The sequence below is a fragment of the Myodes glareolus genome, chromosome 19, assembly GCF_982192425.1.
Source record: "Myodes glareolus chromosome 19, mMyoGla1.1, whole genome shotgun sequence".
NCBI classification, from domain to species: domain Eukaryota; kingdom Metazoa; phylum Chordata; class Mammalia; order Rodentia; family Cricetidae; genus Myodes; species Myodes glareolus.
In genome coordinates, this window is record NC_142044.1 from 67,081,872 (window position 1) to 67,088,448 (window position 6,577).

The 6,577-nt window shown below is 49.4% G+C and overlaps 1 pseudogene; it reads right to left on the reverse strand.

The window, feature by feature from the left end:
• Positions 1-1,938: 1,938 nt before the first annotated feature.
• Positions 1,939-5,930, reverse strand: LOC125410256 (eukaryotic translation initiation factor 4 gamma 1 pseudogene; annotated as a pseudogene).
• Positions 5,931-6,577: the final 647 nt, after the last annotated feature.

A 6,577-nucleotide genomic window follows, 5' to 3' on the forward strand; every position in this document is an offset into this window, starting at 1 on the left:
GAAACCCAGAGTGAGCTGCCTTAACTTATTCCCATGTATTCAAGATGAATAGACAACCCGTCCCTGACCTGATCCCACCGTTTTATCTGAAATAACTGAAAGACCTGGAAAAATCCAGATCCCCCTAGCAGGAAAATAGAGCCAAAAATCTAGCAGGAAGAGAAGAATCAGAAATCTAGGATAAGCCAGTTTCAGGGTTTCAAGAACTAGCTGAAGATAAAGGTAGATTGTAATCTTGAGAGTAATCTTGAGAAACAGGGAGATTCTCCCTAGTAATTATCACCCCCTAGTAATTATCATTGGTATTTTTAGAATAAGAACTAGCTGATTATGACCTTGAGAATGATCTTGAGAGGCAGGGAGCTGCCCCCTTGTAATCATCACTGGAATTTTCGGAATTTTCTGTGACACCCTCCCTGCTCCCCCTTTCAGATTACTGGGCTGTGTGGTTTCTTCCTATAAAAATTACTTCTCCTGGTCACACGGGGTCGAACTCTTCCCCTGCGTGGGTTATGAGTCTTGGCCCCAGTGCACTGGTTCCCGTCTTGTCATCTTGTCATTAAACCTCCTGTGATTGCAGCAAGGATGGTCTCTCGTGAGTTACTGCGGGGGGGGGGGGGGGGGGTCGCGTTATCCTGAGGCTTGAGTGAGAGTCTTCCAATATCCGGGGTCTTTCATAACCATTGAGAATGTATCCACTTCTGTAAGCCTGCTTCCCATCATTTTATCTGAAGTAACCATTGAGAATGCTTCCGCTTCTGTAAGCTGGCTTCTTGCTATATAACCAGTCCCGAATCTATCCCGGCACGCTCAGCTACCCGAAAGCTGCAGCGTCTACGGGCACCCGTGTGAACAAATAAAAAAACCTCTTGTTTTTGCATCATGTGGACTGATCTTGGTTCTTGGGTGTCAAGGTCCCTGAGGGGAGAACACCCGAATCGGGTATCTTTCAATGGTGCCTCCAGAAGTTCTTTTATTGTACAGGATTGTTTTGGCTATCCTGTGTTTTTTTGCTTTTCCACATGAAGTACCACTTTTTTTTTGAGGTCTGTGAAGAATTTTGCTGGGATTTTGATGGGCATTGCATTGAATCTGTAGATTGCTTTTGGTAAGACTGTCATTTTTACTATGGTAATTCTACATATCCAAGAGCATGGAAGATCTTTCCACTTTCTGGTGTCTTCTTCAATTTCTTTCTTCAAAGATCTAAAGTTCTTATCATACAAGTCTTCCACTTGTTTGGTTAGAGTTACTCCGAGATATTTTATGCTATTTGTGGCTATTGTGAATGGTGATGTTTCCCTGATTTCTTTCTCAGCCCAATTTATTATCTGTGTAAAGGAGGGCTACTGATTTTTTTGAGTTAATCTTGTATTCTGCCAGAAAAATCTGGCACACTGTGATATTTCTTTAATCAAGAATTTGTATTTCACATTGTCCCTTTGGAAGCTTAGTTAGGATATTTTGGGTATATGGAAATCAACTTGCTAAAGGTGCAATTTAGAGAACAATAAAAAAGGCCATTGGCAAAGGGAGGGTATCTCTTCTTTCCAGAGGCTGAGTCCCCCTGCAGGTAGAAAGGCTAAAATCATCCTTAAAGTGTTCTCTGTCTTTTTCCACAAACTCACATGAACCCACACTCATTCTACACGTGAATACAGCCATTTTCCCCCACATCCAACTATATCTCCTCTCCCTGCTTGATTCTCCCCCTCTCCATTCCCCCCATGTCCAGTCCACGATTAAGTCTATTCTATTTCCCTATTTCCAGGAGATCCATGTGCCCCCCCCCAGTACATTCTTCTAACCTCTCTGTATCTAAGAATTATAGGTTGGTTATCATTTCTTTAATGGCTAATATTCACATATAACTGAATGGGTATGGGTTACCTCATGAAGGATGACTTTTTTCTAGTTCTCGCTACTCTTTTGTAAATTTTATGATGTCATTTTTTTCACATCTGAGTAAATGTCATTGAAATGGAGATATTCCTCAATGATGGCCTTGTATTTCTTCCCCACCTCATCCTCAGAGAGTGCAGCCTTTGGAGGGCTCACTGGTGGGAGAGTGGCTTCCTGTTTCACAGGATCCCGACCATGATCCTCTGTGAGGCTAGCTGCCTTGTGCAGTCCCTCAGCCTGGGAAGGCTACTCTACTCTGCTCCTCCACTTCCTTGCTAAAACTTTGCTTGGTGGCTGGTGTTCTGGCACAATCAAGTCAGTCCCCACGGTCATTTCCCCATTCACTCCGCTCTAGTCGGTCTCCCTGGTCCCCAGCTTTCTCACCTCATTCCAGGCTTAAGCTACTCCTCTGTACAACATGCCTGTTGTCTGTGTTTTCTGTTGGTAATGCTTGTTAAAGAGCAGAAAAGTGGGATTCAAGGTGCTAGAAGCTGGATGAGTGGCTTCTGATGCTGTGTCTGAGGCTTGGCTCCTGAGCCCCCACTGCTGCCCTTGCCCCAACTCAGTCACCCTCCTGGTGTAAAGAGTTGGTTGTTAGAATCAATAGAACCAGACTTTGTGATCTTGGTGAGCTATGAGGTGTCAATGGGACAGCTGCCTTTGCTAATGGGGACAGTATTCCAGCCACCACCACCCACAAGTGGAAGGCCATGGCTGATGGGTGGGTCTGGAGGGCCACCCCTGTTGACTGAGTTTTCTGTCCTGCCCGGTTCCTGCAGTCTTTAAGTCCCAAAGAAATCACACAGAGGTCTACATTAACTATAAACTGATTGACCCATTAGCTCAGGCTTCTTATTAACTCTTATAACTTATATTAGCTCATTATTCTTGTCTATGCTAGCCACATGACTCAGAACCTTTTTCAACGAGGCATTCACATCTTTCTTCTTCTGTGGCAGGCTCAGAACTGCAGAAAGAGCTTCCTTATTCCCAGAATACTCCTGTTCTCACTGACCCACCTCTACTTCCTGTCTGGTTGTCCCACCTATATTTCCTGCCTGGCTACTGACCAATCGGAATTTATTTAAAATATAATTGTCAGAATACAATTGTTCCACACCATACCCTGATGTTTGTCCCTGCCCTTGGCCATGAGCTCCTGCACTTTGATATATTCTCGGTGTTCTTCCATCTCAGTTGTGGATCTGATCAATACTCTTGGGACCTTGATCCCCTCGGTATGGCTCCCAATTACTCTGCTGCAGATCCAGTACATCCTACAGCATAAAACAAATACGAGATAAGGTCTTCTTTTCTTTAATGATTTTTTTCATTTGGTTGAAATACTAATTCATTCAAGGTTTGGCTTTTGCAAAGTCCAGGTCTTTTCCAATAGCGGTGAGGGGCAGCAGAGGCATTCCAGGGACTCTTCATCATGGTTCTTAAGTAGTTTGACCACACAATCCTGCTTGTGTTCGGTTAACATCTTCAGCTTGAATAACTCTCCAATGAACTTGATATTTCCTAAAGAGCACCACCGTGCTATGTCCCGGGCTCCTTCTAGTTCTTTCAGGTGTTCCATTCTTCTGCTGTAGCAGCTTCATCCATCTCTTTTTGCTTTTTTTTTCTCGAAAACTTTATCATCATCTTTGTCTTTCTCAAATTCTTTTTGGCATCGATTTAACAACAGTTTTCAAAAATTCAGTCACTGTTGGCTTTTCTGTAGTGGGCACTTTCAGCACCAAGAGGCGGCGGCACATGTTGGCATAAGCCACAGAGAAGTTGGGCTCTAAAATGGCTCTCTCAAAGATGAGGTCAATAACTCTTTTCAGGCATTCCTCACGTCAATGGCCAGCTGTGTCACCTTCTTCATAAGCTGCTGGAACATCTGGGGTGTCAGCTTGTTCAGGATGGAGCGCACCCTGCGAAACAGGTCCTGGGTTTTGCTTCCATCAGCATCCTCTTCCCCTCGATCCTTATCAGCTGCTGTCATTTTGCTACTGGGTTTCCAAGCCTTCTCTGCTTTGTTAAGTTTTATGTCTTCAGTCATTATGACTGAGGAAATGATTTTGTGTGTTTCCTTTGGTGGGCCCTGCTGAGAGTGCCTGCGGCCCTCGGGATAGCTCCCCACCTGGCCCACCCCTTGGGGACCCACGGTTGTTAAGGGTTGGTCAGCCAAGGTTGGCAAAAGATGGAGTGAAATCTGGGCCACAATTTATGACAGGTAGCCTGAAGGGATCCAGCTGCCAAAGTGGTGTTTTATTGGCCTTGTCCAGTACCACATCGGTGATATGGGGCAATCCTTCTGGTTTCTGCATACTGGCAAAGATGAATTGAAAACCGAGCAGGAATTCCTTGTCATAACGCTTCTTTCTCTCAAGGTTCAGAGGCTTCCACTGATCTGACTTGTACTCATACTTCTGCTCCCCAGGCTGGATGCTCTCAGCATGGTGAATTTTGTCTTCCTTAGAGTCCCAGGTTTCATCCGCTTCCTCAGGCTGTCCCAGACTCTGGGCTTGGGTGGATGCTTGTAGAAGTCTGATTCTCTACCTCTGGTACTGCTGGGTCCACCTCCTTGAAGGCATTTAGAAGGTCACCCACAGCTGCCTTCCTATTTAGCTCTTTAACTTTCCGCCTCCTCTTTGGCACAGAAACTGCCACTTGGGTGGCTGCTGCCACCTCTAAGTTTTGAGACAACTGGGCTGGGACATGAGTGCTGCCAGGGGGAGTTCCTCGGCTACCTTCTCACTCTCAGTTTCCCTGCCCTCTTCTTCTTCCTCTACTTCTTCCTCCTGATCTGAAGTATCTGAAGGAGCCATAGGTGGAGTGGCAGAGAGAATGGTGACTGGTGCCACGGATGAAACCTCCTTTGGCTCACTGACTGGGTCACAGCTTAGGTCCACAGATGGTGGTGGAGAGGGGGACTCTATTGAACAGTTCCCCAGGCTGGGCAGTTGGAGCAATGGGCACAGGTGATTCAGAAGCACACTAAAAGGGCGGGGGGAGCTGGCTCTGTGCTTGACTCCACCTCTGATTCCAGATCCTCTGATGTGACCATGCTATTGGGCTCATGAGCTTGCGCCCTGTGAGGTGCCAGGGATGTGAAAACATGGAGAGGACTGGAAGGAACTCAGATTCTGGAATGGGTTTGCTGAGTGTCACTTCTACTTTCAGTATGGGTTCAACAAGAGTGGGTTCTAGAGAGAGGAAATATGGTTCCCCAGTTTCACAAGAGATGGGGGTCAATTCTTCTACAGACATATTTGTTTCATCCCCATTGTCATAGTGTCCCCAGGAAGAGAGAGGACTCCAAGATTAGACTCAGACCCCGGCTCCAAAATTAGGGGTGGTGATGAGGTTGGAGAAGGTGATGAAGGCTGCGATTCTGTGCCAGGGCTGTGCTCTGGGCCAGGCAGTCCTGGCCACCCCCCAATAGCTGCTCTCTGTGGCCAGTCATCCAGACTCCCTCCAGTCTGAGGAGGCGTAGGTGTGGAGGCAGTGCAGGGCCCGACATAATCTCTGCTGTGATATGCTTCCCCGCCCTGGTTTGGGTCTCGAATTCGGATGGTTTTCTGCTCCCTCTTAGGGGCAATCTGGGGCAGAAGCCACAACAGGAGGAAACTGCTGCACACCTTGGGCTGGATAATAGGCACCAGCGTAGGTCCCAAACTCGGTAGGACTTTCACCGGGATAGAAGCCTGGAGCCCCTGGCTGCACAGGGTACTGTTTTGGGACAACATATGTGGAACGCCCCTGTACAGCGATATAATAGGCTCCTTGGGAGGCTAAATAGGAGATCTGGGAAGGGATCATCATTACTTGGGATTCAGCAGGGTAGACATGGGTAGGCCAGGATGGGCAGGGGCTGCACTGCTGGGGGCTGGGCCTGGCTAGGGTAGAAGTGTTGGCGTGTTCATTTGTGGTAGGCTAAACACTACCGGTGCTGTCTGCCCTGGGAGAAACGCTGGCTGTGGGAGACCAGGGGACTTGGCTGGTGGGGGGCCTGTGGGCTGAGAAGCTTTGTTCATTTCATTTGGTGCCACATAAGGGTCCCCCAGCACTCCCTCGGTTAAGAATAAGTACACAGTGCGGCCTACAGGTTCTGGGCATCCGACGGCCTGGGTTGGGAGATGGGGGGTATCAACTTGGCTCCACCTGGCCCAAGCCAACCAGATCGGAAAATTCTGGTCTCGCTGGCACCAGGCTCTCGGAACACAAATGAACCCGGCTGCCTTGGCCGTGGTGTCCCCACCCCCTACCCGGGGATACCGGGTTCGGAGCCTGCGGGGCTTGAGATCGTCCCGGAACACAAGCCAGGAAAGTCGCAAATCTGGTCGCACCAGCAGGGCGGGCGGTGACCGCAGCGGTGCTGGCTCGGGTCGGCCGCTGGGCGGGGCTGGGGACTTCTCCCTGCCCGCCGCCGCCTCCCTGCCCTGCGCAGCCAGTGCCACAGAACAAAGTGTCCCTTCCCTGTGGCCGCCCCGTACCCGCAGGGGGTGGGGGCGGCGGGTGGCGGGTTTGGGCCAGGGAGCCTGCGCCTGGCCGTGGCCCCGTCCAGCGGAGGTGACTGTCCTGTCGCCGCCCCCAGCGCCCTTCCCGCCCCGTGGGCCGGGGTTTGGCCTGGAGAGTAGGGCCTGGGCGGGGCGGGGGGCCAGGGCGCCGCAGGCACAGGGTG